Source organism: Jaculus jaculus, chromosome 16, assembly GCF_020740685.1.
Source record: "Jaculus jaculus isolate mJacJac1 chromosome 16, mJacJac1.mat.Y.cur, whole genome shotgun sequence".
NCBI lineage: Eukaryota > Metazoa > Chordata > Mammalia > Rodentia > Dipodidae > Jaculus > Jaculus jaculus.
In genome coordinates, this window is record NC_059117.1 from 73,642 (window position 1) to 97,131 (window position 23,490).

A 23,490-nucleotide genomic window follows, 5' to 3' on the forward strand; every position below is an offset into this window, starting at 1 on the left:
AGAAAGTCATTCCTATACCTATGTATTAGAGTGTTCTCCCTACTTTTCCCCCTAGTTATTTCAGAGTTTTTTTTTAATATTTTTAATTTACTTTATTTATTTATTTGAAAGTGACAGACAGAGAGAAAGAGGCAGATAGAGAGAGACAGAAAATGGGCGCACCAGGGCCTCCAGCCACTGCAAACGAACTCCAGACGCCCCTTGTGCATCTGGCTAATGTGGGTCCTGGGGAATCAAGCCTTGAACCGGGCTCCTGAGGCTTCACAGGCAAGCACTTAACTGCTAAGCCATCTCTCCAGCCCTATTTCAGAGTTTTTGATGTTATATTGAGGTACTTGATCCATTTGGGAGTTCATTGTTTTGGATAAAAGGGTCTGATTCATTCATCTATATGTAGTTATCCAGTTTCTCCAGCACCATTTGTTGAAAATGCTGTCCTTTTCTCCAGTGTGTGTTTTTGGCCTCCTTGTCAAAGATCAGGTGGCTGTTTTTACTTGAACTTATACCTGGATCTTGTGTCTGTATGCCGGTACCATGCTGATTCATGGCTATGGCTTTGTAATAGGTCTTGAAATCAGCTATGATGAGGCCACCTATAGCATTCTTCAGGCTGAGAACATTTTTGGCCATCTGAAGTCTTTGGTGTTTTCACATAATTTTTTGTCATTAGTTCTTTCTTATAGGATTTTATAAAAAAAAAAAAAACAAACACAACTTACCAAACCAGTCAGTTCATTCAGTTTCTTCCTTCATTAGCTACCAGTCCAACTCTGGTTATGGAATTATGAGGCAGGTTAGCCTATTAGCTAGGGCAAATTCTCTGGTTGTCAGCTTTGCTATGGAGACATTGATTAAGCTCAGAGTGAACTCTAAAGGACACAAACCTTTGTGACATAGTGTTTTCTGAAAATGTGACAGATTTAAGGCAGTTCACATACATCTTTTTAAGGTAGGGTTTCACTGTAGCTCAGGCTGACCTGGAATTCACTTGGTAGTCTCAGGGTGGCCTTGAACTCATGGCAATCCTCCTACCTTTCCTACCATTGTCTCCCAAGTGCTGCAATTAAATGTATGCACTACCACGCCCGGCTTTGTTTTCATTTATTTTTAAAAATATTTATTTATGAAAGAGAGGGAGAGAGAAAGAGAGAGATGTTCCACATGAACTGTAGATGCATGTACCACTCAGTGCATCTAGCTTTATGTGGGTAGTGGAAAACTGAACAAAGTCCTATAGGCTTTGTAGGCAATCACCTTTAACCACTGAGTCATCTATCCAGCTCTATTTCTCTCACTTCTAATCCATTAATTTCTGTACTGATCTTATTTTTTTCTGTCTTGCACTTTTGTGTTTGGATGGTTCTTGTTTTTCCAAAGTCTTTAGATGTATCATTAAGTTATTTATTTTAGATCTTTTTTTGTAATGTAGGAATTTAGAGCTATAAACTTCCCTCTTAAGTCTTCCTTCCTTGTGTCCCAAAGATATTGGTATGGTGCATGTTTTCATTTTCATTTAGCTCTATGAATATTTGATTTGTCTTGATTTCTTTTCCTTTCTTCCTTCCTCCCTCCCCATCTCTTTCTTCTTTCTTTCCTTTTTTTTTTTAGAGGTGGGGTTTCACACTAGCCTAGGCTGTCCTGGAATTCCCTATATAGTCTCAGGATGGCCTCAAACTCATGGCGATCCTCCTACCTCTGCCTCCCAAATGCTGGGATTAAAGGTCTGCGCCACCATGCCCAGCTGTCTTGATTTCTTCAACAATGCATTCATTGTTCAGTAGTGTGTTGCTTGATCTCCCAAAGTTTGTATAGTTTGTGTTGTTTCTCTTGTTGATTTCTAATTCTCTTGCATTGAAGTCAGATATAATCCAAAGAGTTATGTCAATTGTCCTATATTTGTGGATTTTTTTTTGTGTTCTACTATATATGTTTTAGAGAAGTTTCCATGAGCTGCTGGGAATGTATATTCTGTATAGTTTGGATGGAATGTTCTGTACATGTGTGTTAAGACCCTATGGTGTCACTTTGCTCCATTATTTCTTTCTTTATTTTACGCTAAGATCAGCTATTGATGAGAGTGGGATTGGAGTTACCCACTCTTATTGTCTTGGTATTTATGTCTGCTACAGTTCACTTTATAAAATTTGGTGCACTTGTGTTGTGTTTTGTGCTTATGTGTTTATGATTGCATTACTCTCTTGCTTAATTATTCCTTTGATGAGTATAGTGACTTTCTTCATCTCTTTTGATTGCTTTTGTTTTAATGTCTATTTTGTCAAATATTAGTTTAGTTACACCTACTTGTTTCTTAAAATTCATTTGCTTGGAATATATTTTTCCATTCTTTCATCCTAAAGTGGTGTCTGTCTTTAATAGTAAGGTGAGTTTTCTCTTTTTTTGAAATAGTTAAGAGACTTTATTCTAATAGCTATAATTACAGTGCTTGTCGAAATGAAAACTGAAAACAAGTATACAAAACAGTTGATTACTAATTGTGTATTGAAAGCAGTAAGAGGTTTCACGACACCAAATACACCAGTTCTGAGGTTTCCCCAAGATAAATTTAACAGCTCCAGCTTCTTCAGTGTTTTATCAGAATACAAAAGAAAAAAGTAGAGGTCGTCTTTCTCGATGGCAAATCGGACCCTTGCAGGCTGAGGGAAGAAGCTATTTCATACATGGAGATGGGGGTGCTCCGGGGTTTGGGTCTGCAGTGAAGTGACCCTCCAGTTTGCACGCGCTCCTGCTGGTGAGACTCAGGCCTCCCATCGGGGCGTCCAAGCGGGCCCAAGAGCGAGCTGGGAATGCGCACACTAACCAACTAGCAGTGGCCCCCAGCCCGCCACTAGGTGACCGTGTGGGCACAAGTACAAGCAAAACGCTGTGGAATGCAGGTGACCCAAAGACAGGCAAGTCACGGGGGCTCTACTGTGACCATGCAGCGGATGGTGGTTTGTTACCGCCGTCCCTCCTGTTCCCATGGGAACAGCTGATCCGATGGACTAGCATTTAGGCCATTACTGCAAAACCTACACTAGGCATAGTCTCCCTTCTGTGTGTTCAAGTGTTCTTGTATTTTTAACTATTTTAAAAAATGCACTAGGTTCGGGTTAAAAACCAACCACCAAATGGATCCCGACACCAGTCTATAGGCCAGTGGCTCCCAGAGGCCAGGTACCCAAACACCCAAATCCCTTCTCAGTACTGACAGTGAGTTGATTTTTTTTTTTTTTTTTTTACAATAAAACTTGGTAGCAGAGGCCAGTAAGTTAAAAAGGAGACATAAAGGGAAGAGTAAGGAAGGGAGGAGGATACTTAATATGTTGATATTGTATATATGTAATTACAATGATTGTAGTGGGGAGGTAATATGATGGAGAATGGAATTTCAAATGGGAAAGTGTGGGGGTGGGGAGGGAGGGAATTACCATGGGATATATTTTATAATCATGGAAAATGTTAATAAAAATAAAATAAAATAAAACAAAATAAAAAGCTAAGTAATATTGCATAGCAGTACCAGAAACTGCCTCAGTGGAAACAGAAACTATTTACATTAAATAAAAGCCTGGCTGCAGGCTGCGTCTGCACATGTACACACGGTGCGATGCACACTGACAAACCCATGGAGACAGCTTCTGGCACTCAGGACCACAGAGTCGCATGTTTGCCACATGAGAGGAAAGCGGAGAGCGGAGAGCAGGAAGTGAGAGAGGGAAGGAGGGGTCTGGTTCACTTCTGGTTCCGGAGCTGATTGGACAGCCAGTCCAGTCTTTCATAGAGCCCGTCTCCGCTGGTGGCACAGGTGGCCTGAATGTACCAGTTCCTGTGACGTAGAGAGTGCAGCCCCAGCTTGTCTGTGATTTCGGCCGCATTCATGGCACTGGGGAGGTCCTGCTTATTGGCAAACACCAGGAGAACAGCATCTCGGAGCTCATCCTCAGCCAACATCCTCATGAGCTCCTCACGTGCCTCATTCACCCGCTCTCTGTCATTGCTGTCCACTACGAAGATCAAGCCTTGAGTGTTCTGGAAGTAGTGGCACCACGGTGGCCTGATCTTGTCCTGGCCACCCACGTCCCACACAGTAAAGCTGATGTTCTTGTACTCAACGGTCTCCACGTTGAAACCTATAGTGGGAATGGTGGTCACAATTTCACCCAGCTTCAGTTCGTACAGAATTGTCTTCCCTGTAGCATCCAGGCCCACCATGAGGATGCTCATTTCTTTTTTTGTCAAAAAGGCCCTTGAAGAGGTTTGCAAAGATATTCCCCATGATTGTGGATAGGTGGAAGCAACACAGAGACCTCAGCGGCGGCTGCTCCGAGCCAGGCGTTGGTTTCGCTCCCACAAGGTGAGTTTTCTTAACACACCAGATGGATGGATTCAGCTTACTGATTCAGCCTTTTAACCTATGTCTTGTGATTGGGGAGTTGAGTCCTTGGTAGTCAGAGTTATAAATGACAGGAATGAGTTAATCCCTAACGTGTTAAAAATTTTGTGGAGTTTGGTGTCTTCTTGACTTGATCTTCATATGCTTTGACAATTGTTCTAGTTTTTATTTATTTATTTAATTTTATTTTCTGAGGTAGAGTCTTACACTAGCTCAGGCTGACCTGGAATTCAGTATGTAGTCTCAGGGTGGCTTTGAACTCTTGACGTTCCTCCTACCTCTGCCTCCCAAGTGCTGGGACTAAACACGTGCACCACCATGCCCAGCTCTAGTTTTGATCATTGTTTTTTCCTCCTATAGCCTCTTTAATGTGTTTATTCTCTTCAATGTGAAGTACTACATCCAGTGTTCTATTCATGGTTGGCTTAGTGCGCATATATTGATATATCTTGCTTTTATCATGGAAATGTTTTCTTTCTCTTTTTATTTTTAGGGATAATTTTGCTGGGTATATAATTTGGGTTGACAGCCGTTGTCTTTTACTATTTGAAATCCTCCATTCCAAGTCCTTCTAGCTTTTAGAGTTTCTGTTGAAACATTAGATGCTATTCTTATGGACTTACCTTTTTTGAAATTTTACGTATTAGTAACCAGAGACAGAGAGAAGAGAGAGAGAGTGAGAGAGTGGGCATGTTAAAACCTCCAGCTGCTGCAAATGAACTGCAGATACATGCTCCTCTTTATGCATCTGAATTTTTGTGGGTACTGGGGAATCAAACCTAGAACATTAGGCTTTGCAGGCAAGTGTCTTAATCATTGAGCTATCTCCTAGCTCAGGCTTACCCTTTGAAGTTAGGATGTATGTCTCTTTTGTATTCTTTAGTACTCTTTAGCTTCTGCGTTTAATGTTATAACTATAATGTGACATGGAAATTTCCTTTCTGATCCTGTTCATTTGAAGTTTTGTATGTGGATGGACTGTTGTTTTGGAAGTTTTGTAAAGTTTTCTTCACTAGTTTTATTGAAGATATTTTATATGTCCTTGATTTGTAGTTCTTCCCTTTCTTGTATGCCCATAATTTGAATGTTTGGTGTTTTTGTATGTTATTTTTTTAAACATCTCATTAATTTTGGCTTTCTGATCTATTTCCATTGTCTTGTATTCAAGTCCTAATATTCTCTCCTTTACATAGTCTGTTCTGTTGGTGAGGGGTTCTTAGGACCTTTTCATTGAATTATTTCATTTCCATTAGGTTTTCTTCAGCATCTCTCTTTATTTTTATTTTTGGCTAACCTTTCTCATTACATTTATTTGAGTGCTGTCTTAGAATTCATTCAGGCATTTGTTAATGTTCTCTTTAAGTGTTGTATTTGCTTATTGTATTTGTGTCTTGGAATTCTTTGACTGGCATTTCTCTATGTAGATCCCACTTGATATTTAAACCACGGGACTAGGCATGCTTGTGGGGATGTTTTACCTTGGTTTCTTGTGTCATATGTTTTGCATTGGGACTTGCCCTTCTGGGAATAATCTCTTTGTCTTGCTAGAAAGGTTCCATGAGGGAAAGAGGAGAGGGGAGGGCTTAGGGGAAGGGCATAGCAGACAAGTAAGTAGAGGGGCAGATTACTGGGGATAGAATGTTCTAAGTGGGATTAGGAGAGGGAATAGAGGAGATGATGTGGGGGGAGGAGTGTAAGTTAATATTAAAGATGCTATAACTAAGCCATATAGAAACTTACTTCTTCACTAGCTAAATAATATAGTAAAAAAAGAGTTTGGAGCAGGGCATTGTGGCACACGCCTTTAATCCCAGCACTCAGGAGGTAGAGGTAGGAGGATTTCCATGACTTTGAGGCCACCCTGAGACTACATAGTGAGTTTCAGGTCAGTCTGAACTAGTGTGAAACCCTATCTTGGAAAACAAAAAACAAAACCAAATAAACAAAAAAAGAATTTGGGCAAAAGTACCACATGGCAGTAGATAATCCTGTGCCTAGACGCCATTGATTGTTACAAGAAAAATTCAGTGCCAGTGGTGGGATAATTCTCAGTGAGTTGTTGATCAGCAAGGCCCTGATGCCCCCAAAACATTATTGGGTAATGTCAAGGCTCCTGGTTGCCCATTAGAACTATATGGTAAGAGCCTACTGCTGAAGACACCACATGCTTGGGCTGCAGGTCAATCTGAAATCCAGCTGGAACTGAGCTGGAAGCCTCCTCCCTGTGGACTAGATGTCATAATGCTGGAAAGTGTTATGAAGGCTATTGGGAGTGAAAAGTCACCAACAGTTGTTAATTGGCAATGGACCCTGAAAGCTACATGGCTGTCCAGCCAAACCAATTGTACTAACTGGTGCCATGGTGGCATGTCTGTTCTTGGGGAAACCAACTGCTCTCTGATTGGACTTGAAGCTTATTCCAGAGGAATTCACGCCTTGTACTGAATATGACTGAGGAGGTCATAAGTCCGGGGGGTGGGGAGCTCCTACTGTTGTCTGGATAAGTGGATATATTATGCCCACAAAACTGCCCTCTAAATGCTTATATTTATTCCCATATGTTGATGCTACTCTCACTTTTGGTTAGAGAAGCTTCTCTTTTCAGAGGGAGGTGACCACTAGAATGACTCAAAACTCATCAAAGCCCTGAGAAGTGACAGTTATGTTTTCAGCACTGAGATATCTCTGTCACACCCTACAAGGCCCAGGGATCATTATAGAAGAGGTGGATAAAAGAACATAAGAGCAGGCTGGAGAGATGGCTTAGTGATTAAGGCGCTTACCTGCAAAGCCCAAGGATCCAGGTTCGATTCTCCAGGTCCCCTATAAGCCAGATGCACAAGGTGGCACATGTATCTGGAGTTTGTTTGCAGTGGCTGGAGGCCTTGTCATACCCATTCTTTCTCTGTCTCTAATAAATAAATAAATAAATAAATAAATAAAAATATTAAAAAATACAACAACAACAAAAGAATACAAGAGCCAAAAGAAGAGGAGAAGTGCTTTGTAATACTCTCCTCCAAACACAAAGTGGCCATAATATTTGTGACCTCACAGTGGCTGATGTCACCTATACAAAATCTGCAAGTTAGGTGGGAAAAATGATGACATCAAAATAGAAATGAGCCTAATTGGAAAGAAGAAAGGATTTAGTAGAGGGGGATTCAGGAGCGGGAAAGAGTAGGTGGTGGGAGGATATTATGATCATAGTATATTATCTCTCTCTCTTTCTGTATATATTTTGGTTTTTTGAGGTAGGGTTTAACTCTAGCCTAGGCTGTCCTGGAATTCACTATGTAGCCTCAGGGTAGCATTGAACTCATGGCGGTCCTTCTACTTTTGCCTTCCAAATGCTGGGATTAAAGGTGTGTGTCACCACACCCTTGGCAGTATATTATCTATATGTATGAAGGTTGTTCATAAGAAGTTAAGAAAAAGAGAATGATCCTAATCAACTTCCTGCAATAGGGAGGGTAGGAGGAAGCAGAGAGAGTCCCAGGTTGCATTTATGTTTTTATAATTTCTTGGCTAACATATGAGAAAGCTCTGAAGCAAAGCAAAGGAGAAGTCTCCTACTTAGCACACGTTGTCTTCCTACCTTTGCCAGACCCAGTTACTGCCTGGAGAATGGTCCACAAGAGTGGAGCCCTGGCTAGAAATTGGACGCAGATCCTGCACACATTGACCATTGGAGGTTGGCATGCCTTCATGAGCTGGATGGTCTTTCAAGGTCTTTTTATGTATGATTCTGTTGTTTCCAAGGTTGCATTCCCTTTCTTCTTTAAAAAAAAAAAAAGCTGTAAATAACTATGATGTTTCCTGAATAAATTGTTTTATTTTTATTTATTTTTTATTGTTTTTTAATTTTTATTAACCTTTTCCATGATTATAAAATATATCCCATGGTAATTCCCTCCCTCCCCACCCCCACACTTTCCCATTTGAAATTCCATTCTCCATCATATTACCTCCCCATTACAATCATTGTAATTACATATATACAATATCAACCTATTAAGTATCCTCTTCCCTTCCTTTCTCTACCCTTTATGTCTCCTTTTTACCTTACTGGCCTCTGCTACTAAGTATTTTCCTTCTCACACAGAAGCCCAATCATCTGTAGCTAGGATCCACATAGGAGAGAGAACATGTGGTGCTTGGCTTTCTGGGCCTGGGTACCTCACTTAGTATAATACTTTCCAGGTCCGTCCATTTTTCTGCAAATTTCATAACTTCATTTTTCTTTACCACTGAGTAGAACTGCCTTGTATAAATGTGCCATATCTTCATTATCCACTCATCCTGAATAAATTTTTATGTCACAGTGTGAACTTACTCTAGCTTATCTAGGAAACTTATCTTCTAGCTCAGTATCTTTTATATAAATATTCTATAGTGGGGTCAATTTTGGGGATTTGCTGCATTTTCTCATTTTTCTGCTTATCATTTATCTTCGTCTTACTTTTACAGGCTTCAACAGTTCTTTTTTATATCCTTCCATTTCTCATTTCCTGCTAAGTTTCATTCTTTTTTTTTTTAAAGAGTTCTTTCTTTCTTTATTATTTATTTTTGTTTTTTCAAGGTAGGGTCTCACTCTGGTCCAGGCTGACCTAGAATTAACTCTGTAGTCTCAGGGTGACCTTGAACTCATGGCGATCCTTCTACCTCTGCCTCCCGAGTGCTGGGATTAAAGGCGTGCACCACCATGCCTGGCTAAGTTTCATTCTTTATCTCAGCCTTCCACACTTTATTTGTGCCTTTTGCAAGATTTTCCTTGGTTGTTGATATAATAAAGTATAAGAGGGCACACTGCTTTGTTCAGGAATCTTCTTCAGACTTTTCTATTATACTGGACTTCATCATTCCATATTTGGTAGTCAGTTAGCAGAACTTACTTCTATCATAGCAAAGGAAGCAGTTGCCCTACTTGTCCCTTCTAAACGTGCACAAATTCTGTCTTTATTGTTATTCGCCGATTCCTTTGTGCCACATTTGATTGCTTTTACCAAGTAGGATTTAAAGGTGTATAATGTGCATTAGAAAAATTGTTGCTAGTAGTAAAAATAAATTGGGTAGCATTAGAGATACAGCTTCAAAAGAGAGGGCTTGGGCTGGAGTTATGACTTCATGGTTAAAGGTTCTTTCTTTCTTTCCTTTTTTCTTTGCAAAGGTGCTTTCTTTTTATTTTTCTTTCCAGTTAACAGAAAAACACAAATTTATTGTGCTCTATCTTCAGTTATGACAAAAGCTAATCTTGGGCTGGAGGCATGGCTTAGCAGTTAAGGCACTTGCCTGCCAAGCCAAAGGACCCAGGTTCGATTCCTCAGGATCCATGTTAGCCAGATGCATAAGGGGGTGTAAGCATCTGGAGATCATTTGCAGTGGCTGGAAGCCCTGACAGGCCCATTCACTCTCTCTCTAATAAATAAATAAAAATAAAAAAAATGTTTAAAAAATTTAAAAAGCTAGTCTCAGCAGTAGAAAGAAGATAAACAAAACAAACAAACAAAAAAAGCAGCAATGGATAGGATTTCTCCATAATTGAGAGAGCTGAAAAGTTGAAAGTTATCTTTTCAATAACTTTTTAGCTAAACCAATTATCTTGCATGTATTTACTATTCCTGTAAATGCTTATATATAGAATAAGTTTTTTTTTGCACCCAAGGATTTTTTTCCTTCTTTTTTTTCTTTATCAGTTTTTATGTACATACTTAGTGTGTATACAGCCATGTTGGTACCATCGTTAGCCTCCTCACTGTCCTCCCCCCTCCCCGAAGTGACCCTCCTCATTGGAGATTGTGGGTCTTGCATTGTGGGGGTAGCCATCAGTTATGGGTAAGAGGCAATGTCTCTGTGCATCATGTCCCAACTTGTGGCTCTAATAATCTTTCCAACCCCTCTTCCACAAATTTCCTTGAGCCATGTTGGGTTTGTTTTAGGTCTACTTCAGTGATAAAGTCTTCGGGAGCCTCTGTGTCTCTGGATCTCTGGTTTGGTAGGAGTTGAGTGTTCTCTGCATGTATCTCCATCGCCCTTGTGCTGGTACCAGGTTCACCCAGAAAGCAGCACTCTTGCTCATTTCCCCAAATGCTCTTAATTTCAGTTGGGGCCCTGGTGACGTATGATGGGCTGATTCTCTCCTCAGAATCTGCGTCCATCTGAAAAAGAGAAGCAGATTCTCCTATGGAGATGAAGTCAGCACCAGATAAATGGGATAACCATTATTATTTTAGAGAGAATTTAATAAGTGTAGGCCGTCTTGTAGATTGGTGGGAGCTTGATGTTGGGGAACAAACTTGTTTTTTGGATATGATTCTGACTTGTTTCCCAGTTTCAGCTATGGATTCCATTCCACTGAGTGGATCTGTTAGCCAATTCAATAACAGTTTGTTACCCACTAGTGCTGTGTGCTACTATTGCACTTGGGTGAACATCATGTCAGGTTGTTTGATTCTGAGTAGCTTAGACTTTGTGTTGCTTGGACAGATGTCGGTCATTTTCCACCAGTTGCCCACGTAGCACCTTCTGGCACTAGACAAGCTGACTGTCTGGGGAATGACTCTCTTCTAGATTCCAGCCAGGTTTCTCTATGTTCTGTATCAACAGCATATGGTGTCTTTGGCAATAGGGTCTTACCATTAACCATAAAGGTGCTTCTTACAAAGACTGATGGCATGGGTTTGATCCCCCAGTACCTGTGTAATGCTTGATGCACAAAGTGGTGCATGTATCTGGAGTTTGTTTGCAGTGGCAAGGTGCACCTACTTTCTCTCTTCTTGCAAATAACTAAAAAAAATTTTTTAAAAATTTTTAAAGAGGGCTTTGGGCTAATGATAGTAGGAAGATTCTAGACAGCTGTCTCCTTTATTTTAAAGTATTGTGTCTATACAAAACCCAAATTATATAACACAGAAGTTAAAATGAAGAGCAAAGCAATTTAAAGTACAATATAGAATGCCTCTTGTACATTTACAAATGATAAAGCAGAAATGCTATGCAGGAAGCCTCACTGATCTTTCCAGGAGCCTGTTGATGATTATAATATAATATAATATAATATAATATAATATAATATAATATAACACACACACACACATATATGTAAATAAATAAATAAATAAATATATATATATATATATATATATATATAGAGAGAGAGAGAGAGAGAGAGAGAGAGAGAGAGAGAGAGAGAGAGAGAGAATGGGCCCACCAAGGCCTCTAGCCATTGCAAACGAACTCCAGACACATGTGCCACTTTGTTCATCTGGCATATATGGGTACTAGGGAACTGAACCTGGGTCCTTAGGTTTCACAGGCAAGTGCCTTAACTGCTAAGCCATCTCTCCAGCCCTTCCCTTCTTGAAAGAGTCACTTTTGAACCTCACACATTTCAACTCAATGGAATCTGGCTTCAACCCCCTGTATCATTAAAATGGGGTGAAGAGGCAGAGACAAGGTCCACAAAATTTTTCATAAAATCTCTTCTTCCTCATTCTCCTGTAGCAGACTGGCTAACCACCTACAGGATTTCTCTGATGAGATTTTAATGAGGAATTAAAAAAAATTTTTTTTGAGGCAATCTCAAGAGACGTCCCCCTTTTAATGAAGGGGAGCAAGAGTAGAAGCAAGTGAGCGAGAGCAAAAGTGAGTGAGAGAGAAGTGGTATGCTAGGGTGATTGAACTTCAGGTGCATGTGCCACCTTGTGTGTATGTGTGACCTTGTGCGCTTGATTCACCATTGTTTTTTTTTTTTTACTTTTTTTTGTTTATTTTTACTTATTTGAGAGCGACAGAGAGAGAGAGAGAGAGAGAGAGAGAGAGAGAGAGAGAGAGAAAGAGGCAGAGTGAGAGAGAGAATGGGCATGCCAGGGCCTCCAGCCACTGCAAACGAACTCTAGACATGTGAGACCCCTTGTGCATCTGGCTAACGTGGGTCCTGGAGAATTGAGCCTTGAACCGGGATCCTCAGGCTTCACAGGCAAGCGTTTAACTGCTAAGCCATCTCTCCAGCCCTTTTTTTTTTTGTTTGCTTTTTTTGAGGTAGGGTTTCATTCTAGTCCATGATGACCTGGAATTCACTATGTGATCTCAGGGTGGCCACGAACTCACAGCGATCTTCCTACCTCTGCCTCCCAAGTGCTGGGATTAAAGGCATGTGCCAATATGCCTGGCTTATGTCACCTTCTGCATTTGGCTTATGTGGGACCTGGAGAGTCAAATATGGGTCCTCAGGCTTTGCAGGCAAGCACTTTAACCACTAAGCCATCCCTCCAGACCATTTAATGAGGAATTTTAATGTAGCATAACTGACCACATCTTCCATTGTTCTTGCCTCTCCTGTTTTCTCTATCCTCTTGTTACTCAGATGTGTTGTCAACACCTAAAACATCAGTGACACTGTGAATCTTGGTAGAAATGCAGAGTTCCTTTTCCAGAGTTCAAGCTACTGAGTCAGAACCTTCATTCTTGGGTGACTAGTACATGTGGTCAAGTTTGAGAAGCACTACCACTCCTTTCATTGCCCAGGCCAGGAAATGACCCGTTTTCTTCTCGATTACTTTATTGCCATATCTTAACTATGCACCATGTATCTTAGATTATTTAATATTTGCTCATTTTTCTCCACTTCCACTGCTACTACCCTGGCTCTGGCACAGCTCACCCTACTGCATGTTACAGTGGCTTGCTTTCCCTTTCTCCCTTCCTTGCCTTCTTGCCTTCCTTCCTTCCTTCCTTCCTTCCTTCCTTCTTTCCTTTCACCCTGTCTTTACTTTGATTCTTTTTTTTTTTTTTTAACTTATTTATTTGAGAGTGGCAGACAGAGGCAGACAGAGAGAGAAGGGGCACGCCAGGGCCTCCAGCCACTGCAAACGAACTCCAGATGCATGTGCCACCTTGTGCATCTGGTTTATGTGGGTCCTGGGGAATCGAGTCTCGAACTGGTGTTCTTAGGTTTCACAGGCAAGCACTTGACCACTAAGCCATCTCTCCAACCCGTCTTTCTTTTTTGTATTTATTTATTTAAGAGAGGGAGAGAAAGAGAGAAAGAGAGAAAGAGAGAAAGAAAGAGAAAGAGAAAGAGAAAGAGAAAGAGAAAGAGAAAGAGAAAGAGAAAGAGAAAGAATAGATGCACCAGGGCTTCCTAGCCACTGTAAATGAACTCCAGATACATGCGCCACCTGTGCGTCTGGCTTTATGTAGGTGCTGGGGAATTGAACCTGGGTTCTTTAGCTTTGCTGGCAAGCACCTTAACCATTAAGCCATCTCTCCAGCCCTAGAGCGGCTTCCTTCCTTCCTTCCTTCCTTCCTTCCTTCCTTCCTTCCTTCCTTCCTTCCTTCCTTCCTTCCTTCCTTCCTTCCTTCCTTCCTTTCTTATTGTTTGGTTTTTGAGGTAAGGTGTCACTCTAGCCCAGAATGACCTGGAATTCACTCTGTAGTCTCAGGGTGTCTTGAACTCATGGTGACCCTCCTACCTCTGCTTCCAGAGTACTGGGATAAAAGGTGTGCACCACCATGCCCAGCTACAGCAGCTTTCTTCACCGATTGATTCCCTGCTTCATGTCCTCCCTTCCTTTCAGAGGCAGGGACTGCATTATTTACTTAATAGATTTTATCCCCCGTGCTTTGTACTAAACAAGTAACTATGACATTTTTATAGCCAGGAATGGCAGGACATGCCTGTAATCCTAGTTACTCTGAAGGGTACAGCAGGAGGGTTGCAAGTTCAAGGACAGCTTGTGTAACTTAGTGAGATCTTGTCTCACAATAAAAATAACAATGAACTGAGGATATAGTTCATGGGGAAGTGCTTATCTAGCATGAGTAAAACGGAGTTCAATTCCTAGTACTGAAAAGTAGAAACAAAATAAATAACACTAATTACTTTTTCTTAACTCAATATTTGAATATATAATATTATTAATAAATAACTGGTTAAACAAATTAATGAGTTTGACTACATTATTCAAATAGCAGTTTTTTTTTTCTTTTTTTTTTCCCCTGAGGTAGGGTTTCATTCTGGCCCAGACCTGTAATTATCTATGTAATCTCAGGGTGGCCTCAAACTCACGGCGATCCTCCTACCTCTGCCTCCCAAGTGCTGAGATTAGAGGTATGCGTCACCACACCCGGCTCAAACACTACATTTTAAGCAATTCAGTATTCTAGTTATAACTATTTAGTAATAAACTATCTATAAATCTGAATCAACTTGAAAATTTACTAAATTAGGATGTTATAGGGAAAGGTAGGTTGCACCAGATGTGACATAGAAAGGATGGAATCACTTTAAAATCACTTTTGACAAATTTTAACTAACATTTCCTTTCAATTTTGCATTGTGTTTCAGCAGTCTTTCAATATTTCATAAGATCATCCTTCCTTTTTGTTTTTTCAAGGTAGGGTCTCACTCTAGCTCAGGTTGACCTGGAATTCACTCTGCATTCTCAGGGTGGCCTTGAACTCATGGCAGTCTTCCTACCCCTGACTCCCGAGTGCTGGAATTACAGGCATGTGCCACCATGCCTGGCCATGATCATCTTTTGAGACAGTGTTTCATGTAGCTAAGGTTATTCTCAAACTCGTTACATAGCTGTGACTGACCTTGAGCTCCTGGTCCTTCTGTCTCAACCTCCCAAGTGCTGGGATAATTGGTTGTATATGCTGCCACATCTGGTCCTGAGTAGGGTATTTTCCTAGTTTGTGTGGAACTGATGTCAATACTGTCATTATTTAAAAATTTTTTTTTGTTATTATTATTTATTTATTTGAGAGCAACAGAGAGAGGAAGAGAGAGAGAGAGAGAGAGAGAGAGAGAGAGAGAGAGAGAGAGAATATGAATGAGAATGAATGGGCACGCCAGGGCTTCCAGCCACTGTACACGAACTCCAGATGCGTGTGCCCCCTTGTACATCTGGCTAACGTGGGTCCTGGGGAATCGAGCCTCGAACTGGGGTCCTTAGGCTTCACAGGCAAGCACTTAACCACTAAAACATCTCTCCAGCCCATCATTCTTGTGCCATTTTAATTTGATTTTTCTGATAACCCATAATCTAGCCTTTACTTTGAACTTTTGGGTCACTTCATAATAAGCTTGTTTTCTGAGTAGATCTGTACCCCAGACATAAACACTTACTGACACACACGTGCTATATCTTTCTGTGAATGTACTTGGTATGCAAGCAATTTCCTGACTGTACTGTCACTGGGACCACAGTATCTTTAACTCTCTTGTCTCACTTGGGACCACAGAATTGTTAACATCTTTGTCTCCATGGCATCACCTCACTGGTGGTGTTCTTAAATGATGCCTGAGCTCCCTTCACTTGTGGGAGGCTCCTCAAACCTGTTTACAAAACAGGGTTTCACTATGTAACTTGACTGTCCTGGAACTTTCTATGTAACTCAGCTTGGCCTCGAATTCACTGTAATCTTTCTGCCTCAGCATTTGTAGTACTGAGATTATAGGTATGCACCCAGCTTGCCCTGAGAGTCTTTTAGTGGGGATAATTACCCCAACAATATTTATTAAAATTAAATTAAGAGGATGAAGCTATATAGGGAAGAGCTGCATCACCTATTTTCATAAAGATGGAGTTAAGAGTCTTGGTTTCAGGTAATCAGAGAGCAGGCATAGGGTTGAAGAGTTTAGATAGGCTGCTTAATAGCTCCTTACTTTTTAGGAGAAGTGTCAGGAGATAGGCAAGATAGTGGTGGCAGTGAGGATGGAGAGAACAGAGATGTGGTGATTTAGTGGGTGGTGATGGTGGAGGAGAGAGTGGTGGTGGTGATGGTGGTGGGGGCAGTGTGATAGTAGAGACTGGCTTAAGATATGGTATGGGGTGACTCAGAAGGCACCATGGTGTGAGAAGTGACAGAGGAGTGCTCAGCACTGAAATATCTCAATCACATATACCATGCCCCAGGGCCCATTGCAGAAGAGGTGGCAGGAAGTATGTAAGAGCCAAAGGAAGGGTAGGACTGCTTACAATGTGCTCCTCCAGACACAAAATGGGCTGGATATCCATGATCTCACAGTGCCTGACTCTACCTACACAAGACCATCATAATAGGAAGAAAAAAGATCATGACATTAAAATAAAAGAGAGACTGATTTAGAGGGGGAGGGGATATAATGGAGAATGAAGTTTCAAAGGGGAAAGTGGGGCGAGGGAGGGAATTGCCATGGGATATTGTTTACAATTATGGAAGTTATCAATAAAAACATAAAAATAGGGGCTGGAGAGATGGCTTAGCAGTTAAGCGCTTGCCTGTGAAGCCTCAGGACCCCGGTTCGAGGCTCGATTACCCAGGACCCACATTAGCCAGGTGCACAAGGGGACGCGTGCATCTGGAGTTCATTTGCAGTGGCTGGAGGCCCTGGCATGCCCAATCTCTCTCTCCCTCCCTCTTTCTCTGTCTGTCACTCTCAAATAAATAAAATTTAAAAAAAGTAAAAATAAAATATATGAGCAGAGAAAAAAAAAAAAAGGTACAAGCAGCCAAGCTTGATCTCTTTGTAGTCTAATAATGGTCCCTTGAGATTTTGAGGTACAACATAGCAAAAAAGTTTCTCAAAGGAAAGAATGGAAGGTATTGCATTCAGTTTTGCTTATCAATAATCCCCTCCTCCTAACAGTATTACACATTAAATACCACGATTAAATCACAGGCTAGGCAATGGGAGATGTTCTGTTACAAAGTTTCCAACCTCTGGGTTTCTGTCGCTTTAGAATAGGCCCATGAGAAGAAATGCTTCCCATTCTCCCTAAGACACAACACAGGCAGTGGTGAAGTCCTCGACGATGCCTGAGCCCCCTTCACTTGTGGGAGGCCACACACTGGCCTGCTCGGGACCACAGCACCATTAACACCCTCGTCTCCCTGGGACCACAGCACCCTTAACTTCCTGGTAACACTGGGACCACAGCAACCTTGACATCTTGGTCTCATTGGGATGATAACACTGTCAACATCCTAGTTTCACTGGGACCAGTGCACCCTTAGTATCTTGGTCTCACTTGGACCACAGCACCGTTAACTTCCTGGTAACACTGGGACCACAGCACTATTAACAACTTGGTCTCACTGGGACCACAGTATCTTTAATTCTCTTGTCTCACTTGGGACCACAGAATTGTTAACAGCTTTGTCTCCATGGCATCACCTCACTGTTAATACCCTGGTCTCATTGGAACCACAGCACTGTTAACATCCTGGTCTCACTGGGATCTCACCATGTCATAGCCCTTTCCCTTCATCCACTTCCCCCAGCACAACAAGGACTCACACTGACTATGTCTAAAACTGAGCAGTTCGTCTTTTGTGGTCTTCCTTCTCTCTTCTCCATGTTAGACTGTGCCACCTCTGCATTCTCTCCTCTGACACGCAACAACCAGGAAAACACAAGGGGCTCTATCTGTACAGCGGAATATTAGCCATGAAAGAAGCACCATTTCATGCTACAACATAAACAAGCCAACCACAAAAGTCATCACAGTGGGGGGAGCAGTCTGTGAGGAGGCAAAACCAGAAAGGCAGAAGCACACAGATCAGCAACTTTTGGCAGAGGGAAGAGTGGAGTGAACAACAGCTGTTAGTGGGTCTAGAATTTATTTTTGGATTGATTAAAAATAATCTGGAGTTAGACAATGCTGATGGTGGCTCAGATCTGTGAGTGTATTAAAATCACTCTATTGTAGCCTTTATTCTTACTCATTTATTTACTTTGGGGTCCCAACAAATAACTGAGTCACTTTGAAATTTGCTGTGCAGCCCAGTCCTCCTGTTGCAGTCTCCCACATGCTGAGGTTACAGGTCTGTGCCACCATGTCTGACTTTGAACTGTGCATTTTGAAAGATGAATTTCATGGCATGTGTATAATCTCATTTTGAAAGAATTACTATTAGAGAAGATGGAAGTTTCCTTTTTTAAATCAATAGATTATATTTCTGGATAAAGATTAAAATCCAGTGTTAAAAGTAGTCTATTTGGGGCTGGAGAATGGTTAAGGCACTTGCCTGCAAAGCCAAAGGACCCAAGTTCCATTCCTCAGGAGCCAAGTAAGCCAGATGCACAACGTAGTGCATATATCGGGAGTTCATTTGCAGTGGCTGGGGGCGCTGGCTCGCCCATTCTCATTCCCTCTCTCTCCTCTGCCTGTGTCTCTCAAATAAATAAATAAATAAAATACAAAAATGTTTTAAAAAAATTCAGTATATTTTATGGCATGCATTTCACTTAAAGAAGAAAATGCACCTTTCGTGTTTGGACAATACAGGACCTCTAATGGGATCTAACATTAGTGTTCACACTAACATTGAAGCTGATCCAACAGTACAACTTATGTTAAGCAAGGTCACATGATGATGGGTAGTAAAATGAATGTGTGGAAAGGGAAGAAGCTTTGAATGTATAAATGGAAGCCTATGAAAGCACTCCATGAGAGAACACAGCTTCCCAAGCCTGGACAGGAACAGATCAAGTGGTTTTGGAATCTTAGAAATGTTTTTTTTTTTTTTTAATTCAACTTTTTATTGACAACTTCCACAAATACAAACAAAATACTATGACCATAATCCCATCTCAGTACCTGCTCTTTCCCCTTTTGGGTCCCTCTCCACCAAAGCCCTTCTTCTTTCTAAGGAGTCTCTCTCTTCACGCTCTGGGGCTCAGCACCATAAGACAATGCAAGTCTCTCAGTCAAAGACCACGGGCTCTGGGGGGAGACCTTGCGTCGAGTTGGCGCGCAGCGCCACCCGGTGGTGTCGCCTACAGACCGGGGCGCTGGTGCTCAGTTCGGGCTTGTGAGCGAGATGATCGGTACACGTTGCATCGTGTGCCGCCGATGAGGAAATGCTGCTGCTCCATTCACAAGAAGCAAACATTTTGTGGCCACCGAAATGGCAAATTTCACCAGGTGCCTATCACCAAGGATGCTTCCCGTAGCTATGAGCCACTTAGGCCTCTCCTGATCTGCGCTCTTTGCTTATAGCATTCTTTCATAGTTTTATTTCCCTCACTTTCTCAGGTGGTGCTTTTGGCATTTTAGCTTATATACTTTGTCATGCATTCTTCCAAATGAAGCACTTCCCTGTTGCATCCACTCTTTCTTCGAAATAGCTTTAATGACGTACAGTCAATTACACATTTCAAAGGTTTATAGCCTGAGAAGTTTTGATGTATACAATTGCTTGAGTCATCCTCATCATCACCAACCATCAAGATTATGAATATACCCATGTTCCAAGTTTTTGTGTGTATTCACATGTGTGTGGGGGAAGGATTGTGTGTGGAAGACAGAGGTTGATGTAGATGTCCTCCTCAGTTACTCTCCACCTTATTTTATTTATTATTTATTTGCAAACAGAGAAAGGGAGAGAGTGAGAGTGAAAGAGAGAGAGAGAGAGAGAGAGAGAGGGAGAGAGGGAGAGGGAGAGAGGGAGAAGCATGGATGCTTCTTACCACTGCAAACAAACTCCAGACACAGGCATCACTTTGTCCATCTGGCTCTATGTGGGCACTGGGGATTTGAACCTGGGTCATCAGGCTTTACAAGAAAGTGCCTTTAACTGCTGAGCCATCTGTCCAGCTCCACCTCTCCTCCCTTTTTTTTTTTTTTTTTTTTTTGAGATAGCCTCTTATTGAAACTAGAGCTTACTAATTTGGCTCGATTAGCTGGCCAGCAAGTCTTGGGAATTTTCGTGTATATGCCTCTCCAGTACTGGGATTACAGGCACATACCATCATGCTAGTGCTTTATATTGGTGGTTGGGATCCAACTTCCAAGTCCTCATACTTGTGTGACAAGCACTTCACTCTTCAAATCATTCCATTAGTTCTCGAAAGTGTGTTATGTGCCTTTTCTAATCCTTTCTTGGCTTTTTTTGTCCCCATGCCTTGCATTCCTTAGGCAATCACTGATCTAGTCGTTTTTATTCTAGGCTAGTTTAGTAAATTTTAGAATGAATAGAGTGTTGTTTTTTTTTTTTTGGTATGGCTTCTTCAAAAAATTTTTGTTTATTTTTATTTATTTATTTGAAATTGACAAAGAATAAGGGGGGGGGGAGAGGGAGAGAGAGAGAGAGGGAGGGAGAGAGGGGGAGAAAGAGTGAGAGAGAATGGTCATACCAGGGCCTCCAGCTACTGCAAATAAACTCCAGATGTGTGCACTTCCTTGTGCATCTGGCTAATGTGGGTCCTGGGGAATTGAGCCTTGAACCAGGTCCTTAGGCTTCACAGGCAAGTGCTTAACTGCTAAACCATCTCACCAGCCCATTGTATAGCTTCTTTTATTTAGTGTACTTATTTTGCAGTTTATCAATGTTTTATATGCTTATTTATTTAGAGAAAGACAAAGAGAAAGAGAGAGACAATTGGCACGCCAGGGCCTCAGACACTAAAATTGAACTCAAGATGCTTGTGCCACCTAGTAGGCATGTGTGACCTTGCACTTGCCTCACCTTTGTGCATCTGGCTTATGTGGAATCTGGAGAGTTGAACATGAGTCCTTAGGCTTCACAGGCAAGCGCCTTAACCACTAAGCAATTTTTCCAGCCCTGTGTTTTACATGTTTATAGCTTCTCTCCCTCTCTCTCTCTCTCTCTCTCTCTCTCTTTCTTCCTTCCTTCCTTCTTCCCTTCCTTCCTTCCTTCCTTCCTTCCTTCCTTCCTTCCTTCCTTCCTTCCTTCCTTCCTTCCTCCCTCCCTCCCTCCCTCCCTCTCTCTCTCTTTCTTTCTTTTTCAAGTGGCTATACTCTTATATCCCCTCATCTCTGCTCCCATTTCACTGAGGGCACTCCTCAGTGGAGTGATTGGTGTTCACTGAGGGGTCAGTCTCTGTGTGTGTGTGTATGTGTGTGTTGGGGGCAGGGAGAGGGATAGTGCCTAAGGATAGTCCTACCCATCCTGTGGCTCTTACAATCTTTCCACCTCCTCTTTGGCAATGTTCCCTGAGTTTGCATGTTAGAAGTCTGATTTAGTGTTGAGTTCTATGCAGCCTCTAGATTTCGGCTTTGATGAGTTTTGAGCGGCTACCTCCCTGTAGCTGGTTTTCAGGCTACCAGTGACAGCAGTTCTTGTGTTAACATTACCACTTCCTCTGCAATGTCTGCTGTGCCCTGGCAGATGTGGTAGAGGTGACTCATCTCATGGCAGGCAGCCAGCTATCTTTTCTTGTCATATTGATGGGTCTTGTATTTTATTTTCCCAGTATTCTCTGACATATGTAAAACAAAACAAAACAAACAAACAAACAAACAAAAACAGCAGATTCTCCAGCCAAGGGTGAAAATGGCTTGGATTAAAGGTGATATGCATAGTCATTTGAGAGACTTTTTGATGTGTGCATTTACTCTTCTTAGCCCAAGAGCTGTGGGGTTCTCTCTGTGGAGTCTATGAGTTTCCTATCCATAGAAGTCTGACTTGGTTCCCAGTGAAAGGTATGAGTTCTCTTCCACTGAGCAAACTTTATATACAGTCCAAGAACAGACACACACATCCCCTTGTACATCTGGCTTTAGGTGGGTACTGTGGAATTGAATCTGAGTCCTTAGGCTTTGCAGGCAAGTGCCTTAACTGATGAACCACATCTCCAGCCCTGCAGTTACTTTTTGGTTGCTGGGATAAACATCCAACCAGAAGCAGTTTATGGGAGAAAGAGGTTTATTTCAGGATTACTGATTCCAGGAGGCTTCATCATGGTGGAGGAAACTGGCTCACTTCATCATGCAACCACAGTACAGAGAGACACCCAGCAGCCAGCAAGAGCAAACAGCTGGAGCCCAGCTGGATCTGAACACACCTTGGGTCCAGATGGAAGACCCACCTGCTCTTCCAGCAGGCTTCTGGAGATAGTTGAGTCTAGAAGGGATATATATTCAAACTACTACACAGCTGAAGAAAATTGTTTATTGACTGTGTTTTCCATTATAACATCTACTAGAGTAAGGATCAAAATGTTTTGTTTATTACTGTATCCCAATGTCTAGAATAATGTATGTAGCATAGATGCTCACTTAATACTTGCAAAATGAAAAAAATGGATGGAGGATTAGATGACCCAGTTTCCATTTTACTCAACTCTTTTAAAAAAAGTTTATTATGACCATGTTTATGATTAATGAGTCCTTCTGGTTAGAGCAATTATATTAGAGCATATAGCTCATATGCACAAAATGTAACAGAGTTACATACAACTCCTCAGTATGTATGAATATGAGCACACATCAGCTTGTGGATGCCTTGCTTATTGAGAGTATATTTAAATTTTTGTTTATTTTTATTTATTTATTTGAAAGTGACAGAGAGAGCAAGAGGGAGGGAGACAGAAAGAAAGAGGGAGAGAGAGAGAGAAAATGGGCACACCAGGGTCTCCATCCACTGCAAACAAACTCCAGATGCATGTGTCACCTTGTGCATCTGGCTTTCATGGGTCCTGGGGAATCGATCCTTGAACCAAGTCCTTAGGCCTCACAGGCAAGTGCTTAATTTTGGTTTGAAAAGGTCAGGCAAGATTTTCTAGGCCCACTTTGCCCAATCTGGGAGTTGTTACATGCTATTTGAAGACTTGAAAGTAGATTGTGCTGAGGCCTAGATTTTCAAATCGTCCATCTATCACCTCTTTACATTCCACTGCTAGTAAGTGAGCTAGCCTGTTTGGATGCTGTCATTTCAAACAGGGGAGTGATTGTTTTCTCATGAGTTTGCATAGTAAGTGCTGACTCAGTGTCTGGTGCTTTGCTCAATGGCTGCTACTTCCCTTCCCACTGTCTTTTGAAGCATATAGATCAATTAATCTCCTATTTGAGGCTGGTCATTGTGTATAAGAAGGGTAACTTTTACCTGGAAGATTGGTGCAGACAATTTCATTTCATTAGAGGGTTGGTGATTTAATAATTTACTTAGAAACATGCTATGACTTTCATTATGAAACCCATCTGCCTTATGCTCACAGAACCACTATTATTTTCCTACTGACAAGAGAGCTGATGGACTATAAATACTTTACAAATGTGCACAGAGCAATGTTTGTACCTGAGGAAATATCATGCAGTGCCCTGCTGTAGCTGCAGCTCCACGTAAAATTTGTCACCCCACAA

At 41.5% G+C, this 23,490-nt stretch overlaps 2 pseudogenes; both read right to left on the reverse strand.

Moving 5' to 3' along the window:
• Nucleotides 1-3,717: 3,717 nt before the first annotated feature.
• On the reverse strand, nt 3,718-4,276 carry LOC101617656 (annotated as a pseudogene).
• A 14,814-nt stretch (nt 4,277-19,090) lies between these two features.
• Nucleotides 19,091-23,490, reverse strand: part of LOC101610951 — a 63,304-nt pseudogene continuing 58,904 nt past the window's right edge.